The sequence below is a fragment of the Trachypithecus francoisi genome, unplaced genomic scaffold, assembly GCF_009764315.1.
Source record: "Trachypithecus francoisi isolate TF-2019V2 unplaced genomic scaffold, Tfra_2.0 Lachesis_group21, whole genome shotgun sequence".
NCBI lineage: Eukaryota > Metazoa > Chordata > Mammalia > Primates > Cercopithecidae > Trachypithecus > Trachypithecus francoisi.
Window position 1 is genome coordinate 34,083,263 of NW_022681467.1, and position 20,791 is coordinate 34,104,053.

The window sequence follows — 20,791 nt, forward strand, 5'->3', positions numbered from 1 at the left end:
TCCCTGCCTGCTGAGGAAGCAAAGATGGGAGCAAAGGGAAGCAGCCTTCACCTGTGCCCTTGCTCCCCACCCCTCAGCACCCAACCACCTCTGGCCTCACAGCCTGCAGAGAACTTGAGCTCTAGAGAACCGAGCAGAACCCCACTTACCTGGGACCTCAGAATCCATGCTCTCCCAGAGGATACCTCTTACACACATGGGGCAGCAGTCATGTGACCCTCCTGCAGGGCACAAAAAGCCAAGATGTGACTGATGCACTTGGCAGTGCTTATGCCAAGTCCAGGAAACCACAACATTCACCTACAGAAAACACACGTGGGGAATCAGGGTCTCAGGAGATGAATGTACTGACCGCTTGTCTAGCCCATCTTGGGTCACTGACACAGTCCCCTGAGGTCGTCCCGTCTGAAATGGACAATGGTTCCTCTCCACAAGAGGAAAACCTTGTAACTTTTCCTTTATTACCAATAACCAAGACACAAGCAGCCTGTAATCACTTTGCACACAGGGGCAGAAAAAGATCCAGGGCTTGTTGAAATTGGAGACCAGTGTCAGAAGCCTGGAAAATGGCCTGAGCCGGGACAGTGGCACAGCAGAGCACAGGATGAAGCAGCTTCCGTCTTGTCCCACATAAATGGAACCTGCCCCAACCAGGAGAGGTAAAGGAAAGACCCTCCAGATAAGAAGCTGGCAGAGTTCTTCGGACGTGGAAGACAGGGACTGTGTGATCCTAAGAAAAATCACCTCAGTGTACTCCTGTTTTCCAGATGAGGAAACTGAGGATCATAAAAAGAACCAAAGCTAGGGAGTGGTGGTAAGGCGTTCAGGACCAGGATACAAGTAGGTTTGATGCCAAAGCCCTTCAGCTTTTGAGTCAAGATATTCCAAGACACAACAATGATAAGGGATCCCTGAAGACACTAAACCTAAGCAAGCACAAGAGAAACCCAATGCATTCATGACGGCCCCAAAGAGGGTAAAACTGGGGCCAGCACAAAGACACCCTCACCTCACTTCTCTCTACTTCCCAGATGTCACGCCCAGGGAACCTGCATGTATCCACTCTTGCGGGACACAAAGCCCCAGATCTCCAGAGGACAGACCTCATGGAATACCATGGTCCACCTACTTCCTGGCAGGACGGAGACACTTCTCATGGGCCCCTCTGCACCAATCAACCTCCTCTGCCAGAATCAAGAAGCCCTGGATGAGCTATCTAGACATCACCTGGTCAAACCTGTTCTGGAAAGGACAAGGAGAATACTGGCACAGAACCAGGTGGTAAACGTTTCCTAAAAGCTGGCTGGTGTTAACAGTGGTTCACGGTCTCAGCAACACGAAAAGAGTTCGTCTAGAGAAGAACCACACATCAGGGACAGCTTAACTGTCATCTTAAGCACATATTGTTGAATTTGTGATCCTGAAGCAGTACACTGAAGGGGACTCTGAACCTAGGACAGGTTCTGGTGTGGCACACCAGCGTGGCGGAGTCTGGCATACACAGTAAGGGCTATTTCGGGCAGGATGGCCCATCTGTCACCTGTGGGTCAGGGCTGATTACACATCTCACTCTTCTATCAGCCATGCCTACCTATACCTCTGGCTTTGGTCCTTGACATCACAATGACAATCGTGTGGGGAAATGCATCTTGGTGGCCCACGGACAAGACCGTCAAGGGGAACACCATGGGATGACCACTGCGCCAGTGGGAAATAGCTCTGACCACCCCCACACAGGCTGCCTCGCTCAAAAGTATTTCACTGACACGCAACAAGGTGACATGCAAAGCCCTGTCACCTTACAATTCTAAGTCTTTAGCTGGAATGCAGTCCAGGCTGCAGCACAGCCTGGAACGCAGTAGCACAATCTTGGCACACTGCAACCTCCACCTCCTGTGTTCAAACGATTCTGGTGTGCCTCAGCCTCCTGAGTAGCTGGAAGTATAGGCATGTGCCACCACAACCTACTCATTTTTGTATTTTTTAGTAGAGATGGGGTTTCACCACGTTGGCCAAGCTGGTCTTGAACTCCTGGCCTCAAGTGATCCACCCGCCTTGGCCTCCCAGAGTGTTGGGATTACAAGTGTGAGTCACCGTGCTCGGCCCATCTCCTGTTTTTCATTTGTTCCTTAACTGCTGAAAATCAACCATCTGCCAAGCACCAGGTAAGTCAAGAGACAGGACTCAGATACTGAGACAGGCGAAGTGGTTCACACCTATCATTCCGGCACTTTGGAAGACAGAGGGAAAATCACTTAAAGCCAGTTCAGGACCAGCCTGGGCAACATAGCGAGATCCTGTCTGTCCCAGCTATTTGGGAGGCTGAGGTGGGAGGATCACTTGCGTACAGGAGTTCAAACTATGATCACGCCACTGCACACTGCACCCCAGCGTGGACAACAGAGTAAGACCCTGTCACTAAACAAATACAATAAAATACTAAACAAAAGCTCAAGACACTGCCCTCAAGGTCACAAAAGAGAAGCAAAGACAATCAAGCCAGTAATTGCCACAGGGTGTGACTACCAGGGCCGTAGCTGTGGTTCCACCACCAATCCTGAGGCAGGGACACACCCTCATACACCTTGGTGAACGCCTTCCAGACCCCTGCAGGGAGCCTTGCACAGGGGGCACTCAATAATCATCAGACACCAAGCGCCAGGAGGCATTTAAAAGATGGTGAGAAGGAGGTGTGAGAAAGCTCCAGAGTTTGGAAGGGACAAGAGTGGACCCTCCAAACACGGGGAAGCGCTTTCAGCGATTTCTCTCCCTGCACTATCAATGACCAGGGCCCAGGCAGCCCACGATCACTTTCGAATACAGGTGCAAAAAAAGGGCAGGTGAGCCCACGTTCGCGTGTTAGCTGCCAGATCTCCAGAGGGCTGCTCACTCCCCAGGGAAGAGAAAGGTACCCAGGACCCTGACAGCCGTCATCACTTCACAGGCAGATTCCATCTGTCCCCACCCAGAGTCCACAGGAAAACCGACTTCTGGTAAAAACGCCTCGGCTGTACATTCAGCCCACCAATTCTGAGTATCTATCTATACGTGGACAGGCACCATGGGTTTAAAATCAAGAAAAACAGCCAAGGCCTCTGCCCTCAGAGAGCTTTTGCAGTTTCCCTACTTCACAGAAAGTCAACCTCAGGAGAATGAAGGAACTTAGCCAGGATGTGACCCCCAAGTCTCCCTGTCTCCTAAATCACGCTTTGCAGACAGTTCTCAGAATTCGGAACTGGCCGAGCTCATTGACTATCCCCTCTACTGGGTCCCACAGAAGGGTCCTCCCCCAAGGTGCGCATAAGCAGCGGCACTCACCCAGGGCATTCTCACCCCGCGGACAGACGCCCCTCGGGGGTGCAGATCAGAGTGCTGCAGGAGGGGGCGCTGGCTGGTGCGAAGCCCTCCGAGGAGCAGCACAGCCCACAAGGCCTAGGCAGGGAAAAAGCACGGGGATGGGGCTTTAGTACAAGGCCCGGGGACAGAAGTCCAGACTCTGCCTCACTGGGGTGCTAGGAGCGTCTTCCATTTAAACCCCAGCTAACTGGTCTGTAAAATGAAGGTTCTAACACCTTTTAAAAGGTATTGAGGGGAAAAAGAGTTAACGGTCCCAAGGACATGGCACAATGACTGACACTTTGTAGGCAAGAGACAAGTGGCTTTGGGGGCTTCCAATGCCAGGAGTCGGGGGCGGGCAGCTAAAGTCGTCGAGCCCTGTTTCCCGTCATCCAGGGGCACTAAGCCTTCCCGCAAAGTAGCTTCGCGGACAGGGGGTCTGACGTCTGCACGTGGCCGGCTCAGCACAGCGGCGGCCGAGGGCGCGGTTCATCCGCCAGTGTCTTTCCCGAGGACCCGTGAATCCCAGGGGGCTCACTCCAGCAAAGGGGACGAGGCACTGCACCAGGGACCGGGCCTGATCTCTCTGGCCGCCTTCCCTGGGGCCTCAGTTTTCCCCGATGGTGAGAGTGGCGAAGACCACGCGCCCTGCTGTGGACTCACCCGGCGCCCTGGCGTCGAGTGGCGGCGGAGACCTGACAGACGGCACAGGAAATATCAAGATGTTTGCAGATTTCGAGCGATGGGGTGCGGTGGCTTGCGATGGTGTGCCATAGCGTGCGATAGCGAGGGACGGCGAAAGACCGAGGCCACACGACTAGGAAGCTACACTGGTTTCGCGCCGGCGGAAATACAGATGAGAGCTCGAACTGCGGCCTAGAGCGGAAGGAACCAAGGCGAGAAGCCCTGCAGCGTCCCCTGGCGGAGTCGAGCTCAACTCCGGACTCTGGAGGACTTGGGATAAATTTCGAAAACAGCCTGAAAGTTTAGAAGTAATCTTCTCCCTCTTGCTTTGCTTTTCTGTTCTGAAGATGTTCCTTGGTCACTGACTCTTATTAATCTGTAGGAATGGCCAATTTTCCATCATAGGAGCTGTTACTACAATGAGGGGACTGTGCTTAGTTTGAACTTCCTTCTGCAAGGGTTCAGAGGCGTCTGTCTTTAATTCACCACTGTACTCACTACCCAGTTCAGTGGCTAGCACCGTTGAATGAATGAATTCTACCCCCACCCCATTCATTTTTTTCTGAACAATGTCAGACCGAGATGACTGAGTCATGGTCAGAGACTGGAATGTGAGGGTGAGAAGATGAGCCAAGAGAGGAGGACAGCGGGTAACTGCTTTGCTAAACTCCAGCCTCAAAGTACAGGGGGTGGAGGGTGCAAAGAGTCTCTGAACTTGAAGATTTGCATTTGAGGAACTTGATCAGATTTGCACAGTGACGGAGACTAGAGACAGATGCCCCATGTTCTCTGCAGCATACTGGAGACAATCTTGGGAGGGGACTTAATGGCTCACAAATTCTCATACGCACTGGCACTGTCTGCATCCTGGGAAGGGTGTGCCTCTTGGGCCTGAGACAGCCCTGCTACTGACTCTGTCCATGTTCTGGAGTGCAAGCAGCCCACCCTTGGGCCTGATGAGGAGCCCACACACTCTGCTCCTGTCAGATTCTTGGTACTCAATAGGTCAGAAGGACAAGAATATCCAGGCCTGACCTATGCGATCATGAGGGAAATGGGGGTCCTTGAGGTGAGATCTGCTCCATATTTTGTACCTGGGAGAGGTCTATGGGATCCCAAGACTGTAAGAACATTGGGAGTCTTTGTGACGGGGAGGGGCTGTGTGATGCTGCTATGGTTTGGCTGTGACCCCACCTAAATCTCATCTAGAACTGTACTTCCCAAAATTCCCACCTGTCGTGGGAGGTAATTGAATCATGGGGGCAGTTACCTCCATGCTGCTGTTCTTGTAATAGTGAGTTCTCATGAGATCTGATGATTTTATAAGGGGCTTTTCCCCCTTTTGCTCTATACTTCTCCTTGCTGCCACCATGTGAAGAAAGACGTGTTTGCTTTCCCTTCCACCATGATTGTAAGTTTCCTGAGATCTCCACAGCCATGCTGAACTGTGAGTCAATTAAACCTCTTTCCTTTATAAATTACCCAGTCTCAGGCAGTTCTTTATAGCAGCGTAAGGATGGACTAATACAGATGCTGTGACTGAGAGGACACTGGGCAGGGGGGTCAGGTGTGCACATTTGTGGCCACACAACCCTGGTGTCCTCTTCTGCCTCCTACTCTTGCTGTTACTCTCCATGTGACTCTGGCTAAGTAACCTAACTTCTCCACCCAGCCTTAGTCTCCAGTTACAGAAAATAGGCAGTCATAGCTCCCTGCTCATAGCGTTACTGTGAGAATTAAATGAAATGATTTATATCAAGATCATAGCATAGGCCGGGCGCGGTGGCTCAAGCCTGTAATCCCAGCACTTTGGGAGGCCGAGACGGGCGGATCACGAGGTCAGGAGATCGAGACCATCCTGGCTAACACGGTGAAACCCCGTCTCTACTAAAAATACAAAAACTAGCCGGGCGAGGTGGCGGGCACCTGTAGTCCCAGCTACTTGGGAGGCTGAGGCAGGAGAATGGCGTAAACCCGGGAGGCGGAGCTTGCAGTGAGCTGAGATCCGGCCGCTGCACTCCAGCCTGGGCAACAGTCTCCGTCTCAACAACAACAACAACAAAAAAAGACCATAGCACAGAACAAATATCCAAGGCCTAGTAGTTGCTATATTGTAGTATTGTGAGAAAGTTGAGGGCTTCTGTCACTGTAAGGACTCTGGGATTATTTATGAAGCAGAGGAAATGTGCTGTGTTTGAAAAGTCCAAGATAGCATTGTCAGCCAGGCATGGTGGAGCAGTCCTGTAGTCCCAGCTACTCAGGAGGTTGAGGTGGGAGAATCACTTCAGTCTGGGAAGTTGAGGCTGCAGTAAGCCGAGATCACACCACTGCACTCCAGACAGGTTGACAGAACGAGACCCTGTCTCAAAAAAGAAAAAGAAAGAGAAAGATAGCATTGTCCAATAGAAATATAATGCAAGGCCGGGCGCAGTGGCTCACGCCTGTAATCGCAGCACTTTGGGAGGCTGAGGCAGGTGGATCACATGAGGTCAGGAGTTCAAGACCAGCCTGGCCAACATGGTGAAACCCTGTCTCTACTAAAAATACAAAACTTAGCCAGGCGTGGTGGCATGCGCCTGTAGTCCCAGGTACTCGGGAGGTTGAGACAGGAGAATTGCTTGAACCTGGGCAGCAGATGTTGCAGTAAGCCGAGATCATGCCGTCGCACTCCAACCTGGGTGACTGAGCGAGGCTCCATCTCAAAAAAAAAAAAAAAAAAAGAAGAACACAAATATAATGATAATGCAAGCCACATATGTACTTTTACATTTGCCAAGAGCATGTTAAAAAGATAAAACGTAGGCCCGCTGAGGTGGCTCATGCCTGTAATCCCAGCACTTTGGGAGGCCAAGGCAGGTGGATCACCTGAGGTCAGGAGTTCGAGACCAGCCTAACGAACATGGAGAAACCCCATCTCTATTAAAAATACAAAATTACCGGGCGTGGTGGTGCGTGCCTGTAATCCCAGCTACTTGGGAGGCTGAGGCAGGAGAATCGCTGGAACCCAGGAGGCGGAGGTTACGGTAAGCCAAGATCTCCCCATTGCACTCCAGCCTGGGCAACAAGAGCGAAACTCCATCTCAAAAAAAAAAAAAAAAAAAGAGAAAATGTAAAAGTAAAATTAATTTTAACAATTTATTTAACTGAATATAACCCAAATATTATCATGTCAGCATGTAATCAATATTTTATAATTACTCATGAGCAATTTACTATTCTTTTTCTTGTATGAGGTCTTTGGAATCTGGTATGTGATTTACATTTATGGCACATTACAATTCCGACTCCCACATTTCCAGTGCTCTGTAGCCACATGTGGCTAGTTGCTGCTCTACTCCCCAGCACAGATCTAAGGCAATCTGGCTCTCATCACCCCTTTGGAGCTGGAAGAGACACAGCAAACAGGAGGCTGAGTGCACCCACAACCCACGCCCGCCTCTGCCGCCCCACCTATGAGCCTGAAAGGGCTTGGCCTCCTGCATATTCAGATTGAGGCCTCACCGAGCTGAATCTTTTGAGCTAGCAATTAAGGCCAAGGTGTCCTCAGAAAGCTGGGAACAGGCAGAACTGCAGATTTTCTGTAGTTCCAGATTTTCTTTTGCACTCCTTATTCCCATAACACTAAGGAGGGCACCTTGGCAAGTTCATTCCTGCAGCCCCAGTGCCTATAGCAGGATGGGCACCTAAGAGGAGTGGTTGATCCTTGTTCCACAGTAGTGGAACAGGATGTTAAATTAGCCGGACGTGGTGGCGGGCGCCTGTAGTCCCAGTTACTTAGGCGGCTGAGGCAGGAGAATGGTGTGAACCTGGGAGGCGGAGCTCGCAGTGAGCCAAGATGGAGCCACTGCACTCCAGCCTGGGCGACAGAGGGAGACTCCATCTCAAAAAAAAAAAAAAAGGAAGTTTCAGCTGACACATCAAGGAAAGGAGAAAGGAGGCACCAATATAGGGGGAATAACCATATACAATTGCATCTCAAGATTAACAAATGAGGCCGGGTGTGGTGGCTCATGCCTGTAATCCAAGCACTTTGGGAGGCCAGGGCAGGTGGATGACAAGGTCAGGAGTTCGAGACCAGCCTAGCCAACATGGTGAAACCCCATCTCTACTAAAAACACAAAAATTAGCCAGGCGTGGTGGTGGGTGCCTGTAATCCCAGCTACTCAGGAGGCTGAGGCACGAGAATCACTTGATCCCAGGAGGCAGAGGTTGCAGTGAGCCAAGATCATACTATTGCACTCTAGCCTGGGTGACAAGAGTGAAACTCCATCCAAAAAAAGAAAGAAAGAGAGAAGGAAGGAAGGAAGGAAGGAAAGAAAGAAAGAAGGAAGGAAGGAAGGAAGGAAGGAAGGAAGGAAGGAAGGAAGGAAGGAAGGAAAGAAGGAAAGAAGGAAAGAAAATTAAAAATGCAATAAAACTGCTGTTGTGATAGGCAAAAATTGATTTGAGTATTGGCAGTTTTTGAAGGTTCCGTGATAAAATAGCAGCTGCCTTCCAAAGAAAGTGCCGGACCAGATGCAGAACTGAGGAAGGAGATAATTTAAGAGAAAAAGAGAGAAATAAGGATTAAACATCTCCCTAGTTTGGAGATGGTGCGGGCTTCTTGCAAAAGCACCAGATGAGATGTCTCCCCTCTCCTTACCCTTTACTCCACCTGTTTTGATCCTGAAAGTATTGAGAGGGTAAATAGACAGAAAATTCCTATTGAAGAGAAACATATCTGGATACATGAAGAGAGAAGGCCAATGTCCCCACCCCAGCAGACAGCAGCCTGCCCTGTACATAGCCCCAGCTGGTGGAGAAATGTCTTACCTATGAAAGATCATTGAAAACATAATAATGCAATAGACTGAACATTTAAACTAGTTGAATGGATTCAGCAGATCCGTAACTAATCCTGGTTTTTTTGTTTGTTTGTTTGAGACAGAGTCTTGCTCTGTCACCCAGGCTTGAGTGCAGTGGTGTGATCTCAGCTCACTGCAACCTCCGCCTCCTGGGTTCAAGCGATTCTCCTGCCTCAGCCTCCTGAGTAGCTAGGATTACAGGCACATGCTACCTAGCTAATTTTTGTATTTGTAGTAGAGATGGGGTTTTACCATGTTGATCAGGCTGGTCTTGAACTCCTGACCTCATGATCCACCCACCTCGGCCTCCCCAAATGCTGGGATTACAGACTTGAGCCACCATGCCCAGACTTTTTTTTTTTTTTGAGACTGAGTCTTGCTCTGTCACCCAGGCTGGAGTGCAATGGTGCGATCTTGGCTAACTGCAACCTCCGCCTCCCGGGTTCAAGCACTTCTCCTGCCTCAGCCTCCTGAGTAGCTGGGATTACAGGTGTGCACCACCACACCTGGCTAATTTTTTTGTGTTTCTAGTAGAGATGGGATTTCACCATATCGGCCAGGCTGGTCTCAAACTCCTGACCTTGTAATCCACCCGCCTCGGCCTCCCAAAGTGCTGGGATTATAGGCGTGAGCCACCACATTTGACCTACTGGTGTATTATTAAAAAATAATAAAATAAAATTGTTGAGTGGAAACTGTGTTTTCCATTTTTAGTGATTGCAAGACTTTTTATTACCTAAGAATGATCAGAAAAATTATAAGGCTTTGCCTGATATTTTTCTAGGGATAGGGGAGAGACACTTCCACTTAGCAAGTCTAAGCAGACATATCAGGAGTCCTGCTTTCAACCTACTGGTTGCAAAGGATTGGACTGTAGCTGAGAAGACAAGGTTCTACCACGGGAAGTCTGTGACCTCATAGTGGCTGAGAAATCCCCGGGGCCTGGAGCCCCTTCGCCAGAAGAGATGGAATCATGGCCAGCTGGACGGCGTCTTCCAAGGAGTTGGTGCCCGGAGTCTAGGTGGGAAGTCAGCAACTGACCATGCAAGACCTACGGGAGCTCCAGACCCATCTCCGTGCCAAGAGTGACCACTGTGCTGCAGATTTCATTGTATCTGTCCATTCTCCTCCTCGGCTTCTTACTGCTCCTCTGTTACTGTGTCTTTCACAGTATGGTCTTTCAGGAATCCATTTGGGTGATGAGCACTCTCTGGGGGCACTATGGGGGCATCTATGGAGCGTGGCAGCAGTGTGCTGTGATAGAAAACAGGTAGATGGGCCAGGTGGCTCACACCTGTAGTCCCAGCACTGGGGGAGGCCAAGGCAGGCAGATCACTTGAGGTCAGGAGTTTGTGACCAGCCTGACAAACATGGTAAAATCCCATCTCTACTAAAAATAGAAAAATTAGCCAGGCATAGTGGTGGGCGCCTGTAATCCCAGCTACTCGGGAAGCTGAGGCACAAGAATCGTTTGAACCTGGGAGGCGGAAGTTACAGCAGGCCGAGATTGTGCCACTTCACTCCAGCCTGGGTAATAGAGCGAGACCTTGTCTCAAAAAGTAAAATAAATAAAATAAAATAATAAAAGTAAATTAAATTTAAAAATAAAATATAAAATAATAATAAAATAAAAATGAAGGAGCATCAGAGATGCTCGGGTCCCAATCCCCTCTGCCACAAGCTAGCTCTGGGCCCTGCTCTTAACCTCAGTTTACTCATCCTAAAAACAAAGCTGTGAGGGAAAGGAATTTCTACTACTGTTGTTGTCATTGTTCTTATAAATACAATCCTGATCTTTTCCAAAGCCAAGATTTTTTTCCTCTCTTTTACTAGCAGTGTGTTCCCTTTAATTCCCCGGCAGAGAAATTTGCCCGGGTTTGGAGAACAGGGTGGCCGTTGCTGGGCTCCGTGCTCACCAGGCTGCTCTTTCCCATGCTGGCCATTGGCATCTGCCTCCCGCCCTGTGCTCCCTTTCTGTGTCTGCATTTGAAAGTGATCATCAACTGCCTATTGATGCCTTGGTCATCGATAGTACAGGCAGTTGAACTGCACAAAGCATTCTCCGTGTTTGGAAACGCTGGTGCTTTTCTCACATTCGACTTCTCTTCGGTGAACACTCTCAAGCCTCTGGGGCATCGTGCGCTGTCATTTTGTTTGGCCTTTCTCAGCTTGACTTCTTGGCAAACATTAGGCTGTGTGTATCCGGGACTATTTGTTCCCCAGGATGAGGTTAACTACTCAAGGGATGGCTGAGGCTCACAGAGCATGAGTCCTGCACAGAAGAGGTAACATTCACCAGCCAGGTGAATTGTACAAAAATCGGGTATAGATCCTGATTATGATAGGATTTCCAAAGAAAGATGGCTTCTTAGAGGTGGTGTGCTTTGGTGGTTTTCTGTTTGTTTTTTGAGACATGGTCTTGCTCTGTTGCCCAGGCTGGAATGCAGTGGCATGATTAAAGCTCACTGCAGCCTCAACCTGCTGGGCTCAAGTGATCCTCCTGCCTCAGCCTCCGAAGTAGCTGGGACTACAAGCACATGTCACCATACCTGGCTAATTAAAACAATTTTTTTTTGTAGAGATGAGGTCTCACTATGTTGTCCACACTGGTCTCCAACTCCTGGGCTCAAACGATTCTCCCACCTCAACCTCCCAAAGTGCTAAGATTTCAAGTGTGAGTCATCATGCTTGGACCTTGGTGGGTTTTTATTTTTTTGGAGACGAGGTCTTGCTATGCTTCTTTGGCCTCAAGGGATCCTTCTGCCTCAGCCTCCCCAGTAGCTGGGACTACAGGTGCACACTAATGTGTCTGGCTCTTGGTGGATTTTTGAAGTACTCAAATAGGAGTCCTTTAAAGTTGCAATGGGAAGGCTCTTAAGGGTTGGGGGGGAGAAAGAGGAAGACTCTGAAGCTGAAGAGGAGGAAGGGATGGGGAGTGGACACCTGTGCTGGTATGTGGATAAGTTAGGAACCAGAGAGGGCAGTATCTCCCCATCTCATTGTGTGGCCTGTAATAGATGACCTTTAAATGTTGATGCAAAAGAAGAAAGGGAAATATTCATTGTGGCAACAGGAGAGGGCTCATTTAATTCTGACATGTAAGAAAAATTCCTTGTGTCCCAGTCTGCTCTTGGCTCTGAGGGCTTAAAAAAAAAATGAAAAAGGCTGGGCATGGTGGCTCATACCTGTAATCCCAGCACTTTGGGAGGCCGAGGCAGGTGGATCACTTGAGGTCAGGAGTTCAAGATCAGCCTGGCCAAGATGGTGAAACCCCATCTCTACTAAAAATACAAAAATTAGCTGGGCATGGTGGCGGGCGCCTGTAATCCCAGCTACTTGGGAGGCTGAGGCAGGAGAATCACTTGAACCCAGCAGGTGGAGATTGCAGTTAGCATGCCACACTGAACTCTAGCCTGGGCAACAGAGCAAGACTCCGTCAAAAAAAAAAAAAAAGAAAAAGGAAGGAAGGAAGAAAGAAAAAGAAAGAAAGAAAGAGAGAAAAAAACAGGACAACTTAACTGATTCAAATAAAATAAAATTAGGGCGAGGTATGGTGGCTCATGCCTACAATCTCAGCACTTTGAGAGGCTGAGGCAGGTGAATCATTTGAGGTTAGGAGTTCGAGACCAGCTTGGCCAAGATGGTGAAACCCTGTCTCTACTAAAAATACAAAAATTAGCCGGGTGTGGTGGCGGGCATCTGTAACCCCAGCTAATCGGGAGGCTGAAGCAGTAAAAATCACTCGAACCCAGGAGACGGAGGTTGCAGTGAGCTGAGATCACACCACTGCACTCCAGCCTGGGTGACAGAGCAAGACTTTGACTCAAAAAACAAAACAAATAAATTAATGAAATAACAAAAGCAGAAAATGAGCATAGGGCCTGGCCTGGTGGCCCATGTCTGTAATCCCAGCATGAAAGTACATCAATAGGAAATGTACGTTGGTGTCGTGGAGCAGCATCTCAAAAACCCTTGGAGGATGTTATGGACTGAATATGAGACCAAGGCAGGAGGATCATTTGAGACCAGGAGTTGGAGACCAACCTGGACAACATAGTATGACCCCATCTCTACAATTTTTTTTTTTTAATTAGCAGGGCCTGGTGGCATGCTCCTATAGTCCCAGCTACTCAGGAGGCTGAGACAGGAGGATCGCTTGAGCCTGGGAGGTCGAGGCTGCAGTTAGCCATAATTTCACCACTGCACTGCAAGCTGGATGACAGAGCAAGACCCTGTTTCAAAAAAAAAAAAAAAAACGTTGGCAGACTTCAGTTGGAAAGTCTTGGTCCCAGTGCCCTTGAAGGGCAGGAGTGGTGCTTCTGCCCTGTGAATGCCTTCTGACGCCACCACTGGGGAAAGGTGGACACTACAGTGGAAATCAGTTGCATCTATCAATGGTGACAGCTGGATGTGACCACCTGCAGGCTCCCTGACACCTACTCCTCCTTCCTTTTTTTTTTGAGACGGTGTCTGGCTGTCGCCCAGGCTGGAGTGCAGTGGCCGGATATCAGCTCACTGCAAGCTCCGCCTCCCGGGTTTACGCCATTCTCCTGCCTCAGCCCCCGGAGTAGCTGGGACTACAGGCGCCCGCCACCTCGCCCGGCTAGTTTTTTGTATTTTTTAAGTAGAGACGGGGTTTCACCGTGTTAGCCAGGATGGTCTCGATCTCCTGACCTCGTGATGCACCCGTCTCGGCCTCCCAAAGTGCTGGGATTACAGGCTTGAGCCACCGCGCCCGGCCTACTCCTCCTTCCTTTACCTCTGTTGCAGCCCACCTTCCCACCCCTACCACACACCCTGCTATGCTGGATAGGGCCTGCCGGGTGAGCTTCCTCAGGAAGGAGTGGGGACTCGGCCAAGCATCCCATGAACGAGCAAAGCACAGGCACCCTGAGGGGTGTGCAGCCTCAACAAGTCCTAACCCACACTCAAGACAAATTAGATGAGGGATCTGAGAGATGGGTGACTCCTCCAAGAGCTCCAGAAAGGGTGGAAGTGCCTATCCTTGGCCCAGAAGGTAATTTTGAGAATTGAGAGCTTGAGTGTCAAAGGTTGTAAAAATCAGGCTGGGCATGGTGGCTCACACCTGTAATCCCAGCACTTGGGAGGCTGAGACAGGCAGATCACCTGAGGTTGGGAGTTCGAGACCAGCCTGGCTGGTATGGTGCAATCTACTAAAAATACAAAAATTAGTCACCAGGTGTAATCCCAGCTACTCAGGAGGCTAAGGCAGGCAATCCCTTGAACCTGGGAGGCAGAGGTTGCAGTGAGCTGAGATCACGCCACTGCGCTCCAGCCTAGGTGACAGAGCAAGACTCTGTCTCAAAAAAAAAAGTTTGTGGAGTTCAGAATAGCATTTCTCAGAAAGCCCCGCTACTGCTTGCAAATCTTTCTTTTTTTTTTAATGACCCTGCACAGGTTTCACTGTCACAGGTTTATTTAAAGTCTTCTGCTTGATCTCAAGTAGCTTGGAGAAAAAATGCTTCAAAGTGTTGCCCTTCAGAGATATTTTCAAGGGCCTTTATTAGAAGGACCATCATTTAAGGATTAGATGGTATGACACCATTTAAGGATTAGATGATTAGAGGGTGACTCTGCTGCACCAGAGAAGAACACGCTAGGGAAAACACTTTCTCTCCTTTAAGTCAAGTGTTTTCTATGTCATCGGCTTGCCCAAGCATCCCTGGCATCTCTGCTTCTCAACCATAGGCTATGATGTGAATGGTGCTCCCAGGAGTAGTGCAGTACACGACCTGCACAACTGTATGTGGCAGTCCTGCCTACCCTCAGTGGAAGCAGGATGGAGATGTTCCCCTGGGTAAATGTGGCATATGTCCCTCACTATAAGCAAAAAACTAGAGCGAGTTTGAAGTCAGAAGTCCACCCAGAGAGAGAGAGGCAGAGTTGCAGGACAGGGATGGAATTCCAGTACTGGTGTTCATTGTTTTGGAGGCACAGCTTGACCTCTGCCCTTCCCCTCGCTTGATTACATAAGTTTCCAATAATGTATTTTATTTTTGAAGCATAAGTTAGGTTTCTATCACCAACACATTCTATCTAAAAGCCCAAGTCTTTTCCTTAACTTGTCCTAAATGGCCAGTTATTAAGAAATTCCACTGAGGGTTTGGCTGTTGCATACAGCCTTGTGGGCATTTTGCTTATCCAGGTTGACTTTCCCATCTGTGACACTGGCCTACGTAGTGAGGGATTCCAGCAAACAGGGCAGCATGTTGAGTTCTTGAACAAGTGTGTTGTGACAGTCTTTGTTACAGCATTCAAAGAACAGTCTGTTCTCAATGACTGACCCTTTATTTGTCTGCTGACGTCAAAATCAAAACAAGACTGCAGACACACTCTTGCCAATGATAGAAGGGATGAATGTTTGAAGTGGATTTTTTTCTATTTTTTTGCTTGGAGAGGAGGGTGTGTGGACACTAGGCTGGCCATGGTCCAAGCTGACCTATTTGCCAGCCGATCCCCAACTGGGCTGCCGTAACAAAGTGCCATCATCAACTGGGTGGCTTATAAACAACAGAAATTTATTTCTCACAGTTCTGGAGGCTAGAAGTCCAAGATCAAAGGCACCAGTAGATTTGGTAAACTAGGAAGTGGTGAGGGCCTGCTTCCTGGTTTATAGACTGATGGCTGTCTTCTCACTGTGTTCTCAAATGGAAGCTGACGTTTCACAAATATTTTCTGGGTAATGGATGGGTGGGTGAACTCACGGAAGGGACGCTCCTTTAGATGAACGCTTGGATAAAGGGCGTTAGTGGAGGGACAGAATTGCAGCTCCGTCCGGCCAGGGGGCGCTGCAGGCACGTCTGCGCAGGTAGGGGCCCGGAGGAAGCGCCGCTCTAGGCTGCAGCCGCGCCTCCAGCCGTATTTCCGCTGGCTCTGAGCACCAGAGAGAGAGTCTTCTGGCTGCGGTTTGCGGACTGCGCTTCGCCCTTCCCTTCGCGAGGTTACCCCTGTACTCGCCGCCATCCATCCTGACGCCCGGGATGAGTCACTGAGGGGCAGCGCCCGAGGCGTGGTCTTCCCAAGAACCCCCAGTGGCCTCCCAAGGCCGGTGCTGTGTACCTCCTTCCCGACAAAAGGGGAAACTGAGGCCCCGAGGGGAGTGGGAAGAGCCGGCCGGACGTCAGGCTCAGCTCCTGGTGCAGTGCTCCGTCCCCTCCGCCGGGGTGGGCCCCTCAGGATTCGCGTGCCCTCGGGAAAGAGACTGGCGGGTGAGCCGCGCCCTCGGCCTTCGCTGGGCTGAGCCGACCCCATGCGGACGTCAGACCCCCGGTCCGTACAGTCTCTATGCGGGGAGGCTTAGTGCCCCTTGAGAAACGGCTCGGCAACGCTGTGCCCGGGGCCTTGCACGCGGGCTGAGGGGCGCTGGACACCTCGCGACTTTCACTCCCCCGACCCCGATCTCCGACTCCTGACTTTGGAAGCCCCCAAAGCTGCTTGTCGGTTGCCTACAGAGTGTCAGTCATTGTGCCACGTCCTTGGAACCGTTAACTCATTTTCTCCTCAATAACCTGTAAAACCTCCACTTTACAGACCAATTGGCTGAGGTTTTAATAGAGGACGCCCAGGGCCCCAGAGGGGCGAATTCCAGACTCCTTTGCCAGGACCTTGTACTAAGCCCCTTCCCTACGCTTTTCCCTGCCTAGGCCTCGTGGGCTGTGCGGCTCTCCTGCAGACGGATGACAGATCTCCCTTGGATGACTTTGGTGGTTCCGCACCAGCCAGAGCCCCCGTTTTTCCTGCAGCACCTTGATCTGCACTCCCTGAGGGGCTCCCACTGTCCGCGCGGTGAGGATGTCCCTGGGTAAGTGGTGCTGGTCATGAGCACCTTGGGGGACCCCAGCGAGGGCATGGTCATGAATTCCGAGAACTGTCTGGCAAAACCGGGTGCAGAGGAGAGCCTGGCTAAGTTCTTTCTTTCTCCTGAGCTTGACTTTCTGTAATGTAATGAAACTGCGAAAACTATGTAAGGGCAAGATCTTGCACGTTTTTCTTGCTTTTGAACCCATGATATCTGGCTACCCGTAGATACTTAATATTTGTGGGATGAATTAACAATTTAGCTTTTTTTTTTTTAAACCAAAAATTAGTCTTCTGTGACTTTCTTGATGGGGGCAGATGAGATCTTTGTACTGCATTAGGTGGATAGCGCTCAGGTCCTCTGGGCTTGGTGCTTTGGCAATCTCCAGCAGCTCATTTTGGCCTCTGTTCCTGAATTGCCCTCTGCTCTTTTCTGTGCCTGCATTCGTAAGTGATCACCGGCTGCCCATGTCCTGGTCATTGGTAGTGCAGGCAGAGCAAATGTGGGAAAGGTTGCCGTGTTTGGAGGGTCCACATCTTCACCTTCCTGCCCTGGAAACTTTCCTACACTCCTGCTTCTCAAAGCTGCACACACCTGGGGCCTCCAGGGGACTGGGGGCTGCCGTGTGTGTTATGTCATGATTAGAGCTTTCACTTCCTGCTCCCTGCTGTTGGGAACCAGGCTATGTGTGTTGCTTAAATTCCCCTTGATGACCAGCAGAGTCACTGCCACTCAGCCATGGCACACTCCTGTAAACCTGGTTTTGATCTCCTTTCAATCTTTTGCTGATTAACTACACATTGAACAGTGTTGGCCACCCTCACCCTGCCATAGACCATCCACTGTCTTCCTCTGTAGAGTTAACTATTTTCTCTTTTATGAGGAAATAGTGTGTTTGCTTAGGAATGTTTACTGTCTGGTAACTACTGTGCTAAGCCCTTTCCTATTGCTTACCATCCCTGCTGTGAGCAGGGACAAGCTGGGCGCTCACTCATGGCATCTTATCTGTTGCAGGTAGTCCACTGTGTGCAGAGGCATGGGAGTTGTCATGTTGGGAACATGCTAGACCTCAATGTCCTTGAGGTAAGATCTCTGGTTCATTCTCTGGAATGTTGGTTCCTTGTATCTAGTACAGTCCTGTACAGTCTAGTACAGGGGCTTTGGGGTTAGTGTAGGGGAGTTGAGAGGTGAGATGAGAATGGCACTGTGGGTCTCCAGATCCGCTGTCCACCCAGCCAACCCAGATCACCTCTGGCTCTTCATGTGCCTTTAGGACTTGCTGCTGGGGGAAAACCTCCAGAGTCCCACTTTGGTAATAAGAGGTCTCTGCCCTTTCTCCCTGGGCAGCAGGATGTTGTAATGGAAAATGGGTGAACCTAGGCTTCAGAGACTCTGGTCCTCTGGCTTTAAATCCCCTTCTGCCACTATCCCAGTCAAGGACTGATTCAGAACCTAATTTTCTTCATTTGGAAAATAATATTCTGATAGAGGTGACTTTGTGGTACTTGAGACCACATGATTCCTATCATTACCAACCAATGTTTTCCCACTGTTTTTGCCCCATGTGACTTCTCTTTGATTTCTCCTGGCAGAGAAGTTCTATGGGGCTTTTACAGGAAAGCAGAGCCAGTTTTGGGGTCCTGTGCTGGGCTGGATTGTTTTCCTGGACTGAACTTAGTCCACAGGCTGCTGGCATCTGTTTCTCCTCCTGCATCTCTCTCTGCCCTTGTATACACCTGCATTCAAATATGATCACGGGCTGCCTGTGCTCTGGTCATCGATAACGCAGGGAGAGGAATTGCTGAAAGCCGTTTCCCGTGTTTGGAGGGTTCACACCTGTCCCTTTCAAATGCTGGCGCTTTCACACACTCCTTCTCTCCTGCCAGCACCTTCTGGTCTCAGGAGCATTGCAGGATGCTGTGTGAGTGAGCGATGGGAGACACTTTAGTGTGGCTTTTTTCAGCTTAGCCTCCTGTTATCAGAGAACAGTCTCTTTCAGTGTCAAGGTTTGGGTACTAGATGGTGAGAAAAGCCTGTGTAAATTATTTTTTTTAACAAATAAGTGTGATGTTGGGTGGCATACAGTCACTGCCTTAAGATTTTCAAAGAGAAGCAGCCTTTTGGAGGTGGTGGACCTGGGCAGGTCTTTCAAAGAGTGGGATGCGATAGGCAATAGAAAGGTATTCCAGGGAGGGGTAGCAACATGAGAAGGTCTTTGAGTCTGGGGTGAGCAAGAGTAAGACAGATGTGCAGGCAAGTAATGAGAGCATGGAGGGATGGCTGCTGGGGTGGTCCTTGGCTCCCAGCATGGTGAGGTGGGACATCTATGGGAGGGGCCCTGAGAAGTCTCTCGAGCTGTCTCTCTGCCAGTTGCACATCTGCTCGGTTGCCTGTCAAGACTCTTAGGACAGTTTTGCTAGACTCCTAAGTTTTTATTTTGACTATTCTTTGGGAGCATTGAGATTCCTTTTTGAGATGAGTTTGGTGTGAAAGAAACTGGCAACTCATACCTGATTGATTAACTGGGGGCATTCCCATTGACATCAGCTCGAAGAAAGATGGCAGAACACTGGAGACCAAGTACTTGCAGCCTCCTGCTCTGTGGCCCCTCCTCACTCCAGGGATGCCGCCTTGGGTCTGAAGACTGTTGGAGGAAACCCCAAGAGGTGTAGGCACTGAGCCTCTCAAGACAATGATCTGGGGTCCCAGCTTCCCTGGAGGGGTCTCCTCATGGTAAGTGAATGCCAAGAGGTTAAGTCGGCCTGTGTTTCCCAGGTGGAAATTCCAAGCCGCTGGCTTCATTTGTCTTCTCTTTTAGATTGTTTGGGGGTAGACCAAAAGTGATGAGTGATGTCACTCCGTGACTCATGGCTGGACCTTCTTGCCCCTATTGTCTCAGCACAACACTAATCGACTTTTCCTTCAGCGTGGGTGGGCAGAGGAAAAGCCCTGTGGCTCTGGGGACTTGGGATCCAGAGTTGAAGACCTTTCAGCTGGCTCTGCCCTGAAAGGCAGTGCCACAGAGTGCCATGGCCCAGGAAGACTGGTTTTCTTCCATCTAGGCCAGGCCATCCAGTGGCCATCCTCCGTGTCCTCCTGCCTGTTCCTGGTGTGACTTCTGAAAACCAAGAATTTGTTCCTGTTGACTTTTTCTGCGCTATGGACCATTGTCCTCTCACGCACTCAATAAATCTTGAAACATGCCCTGCTGCTAGTTCTTTCATTTTTGTGTATTTGTTTTTTTTATCAGTATCTCCGTGTGTCAGCAAGACTGGGTATAGAGACTGTGTCACAAGGGCAGGTTTTCTGGTTCTCATTCGTTAAGACTTTCCCCTTGACACACACCCAAGGCTTGACCTAGGGAATGTGAGATGGGATGTGGGATTTGGACTGGGGTTGAACAGTAATCCCAAGTGCATCTAGAGGTTGCGGGGATTCAGGCTTAGGAGAGAAGGGGAACTGTTAGGATTAAGTTGGCGGGGGAAACATTTGAGCCAGAGCTTTGGGAGAGAAGACTGGATGACTTAGGGATGGAGGCAGGGGCGGGAGTCCTTGAGGAATGCAAGAGTGCCCTGAGCTCAGGTGGTGGATTGCAGGTGAATGTAGGAGTTGGTTTTGAGCAGAGGAGAGAGTGGAATGTGTGAGGAACAGCTGCCCTTGGAGAGCTCTATGGGTGTGGCAGGCAGTGCCAGCCTCTGGGGCTTGTGTTACCATGAGCCAGATTTGGTCTTTGGGGATTCTCTTTGGTAGCAGCGATCGCAGTGATGTGCTCAGTGTGTATGTGTGTCGCCACTGCACATATTACCCTGTCCTCGTTTTTCAGGTAAATTTCACACACAAGAATGCTCCCAAAGGCCATGGGAGAAAGTAGGGGGTCAGTTGGTCCCATTCCTTCAGTTGAAATAGAAATCACTGTGACTAAGCCGGGCGTGGTGGCGCACGCCTGTAATCCCAGCACTTTGGGAGGCTAAGGCGGGCAAATCACTTGAGGGTCAGGAGTTCGAGACCAGCCTGGCTGATGTGGTGAAACCCCATCTCTACGAAAAATACAAAAATTAGGCATGGTGGCAGGCACCTATATTCCTAGCTACTCAGGAGGCTGATGCAG

The 20,791-nt window shown here is 50.0% G+C and overlaps 1 long non-coding RNA gene and 3 other non-coding genes across 7 annotated transcripts; 3 read left to right on the forward strand and 1 right to left on the reverse strand.

Annotated features, from left to right (window-relative positions):
• Window positions 1-2,691: 2,691 nt before the first annotated feature.
• On the reverse strand, window positions 2,692-2,825 carry LOC117069136. Its single transcript, XR_004431387.1, has one exon. It is a non-coding gene; the product is annotated as a small nucleolar RNA SNORA71 (small nucleolar RNA).
• Window positions 2,826-15,535: 12,710 nt separating this feature from the next.
• LOC117068763 lies at window positions 15,536-19,887 on the forward strand. Of its 4 annotated transcripts, none has more exons than XR_004431231.1 (4): window positions 15,536-16,093; window positions 16,529-16,686; window positions 17,698-19,416; window positions 19,583-19,887. It is a non-coding gene; the product is annotated as an uncharacterized LOC117068763 (long non-coding RNA). The 4 variants fall into 4 exon arrangements; XR_004431229.1 differs by having other exon boundaries at window positions 15,537-16,093; window positions 19,502-19,887; XR_004431230.1 differs by having other exon boundaries at window positions 15,693-16,093; window positions 17,698-17,766; window positions 19,231-19,887.
• Window positions 17,120-17,251, forward strand: LOC117069140. Its single transcript, XR_004431391.1, has one exon. It is a non-coding gene; the product is annotated as a small nucleolar RNA SNORA71 (small nucleolar RNA).
• On the forward strand, window positions 18,418-18,551 carry LOC117069138. The gene has a single exon (XR_004431389.1). It is a non-coding gene; the product is annotated as a small nucleolar RNA SNORA71 (small nucleolar RNA).
• Window positions 19,888-20,791: the final 904 nt, after the last annotated feature.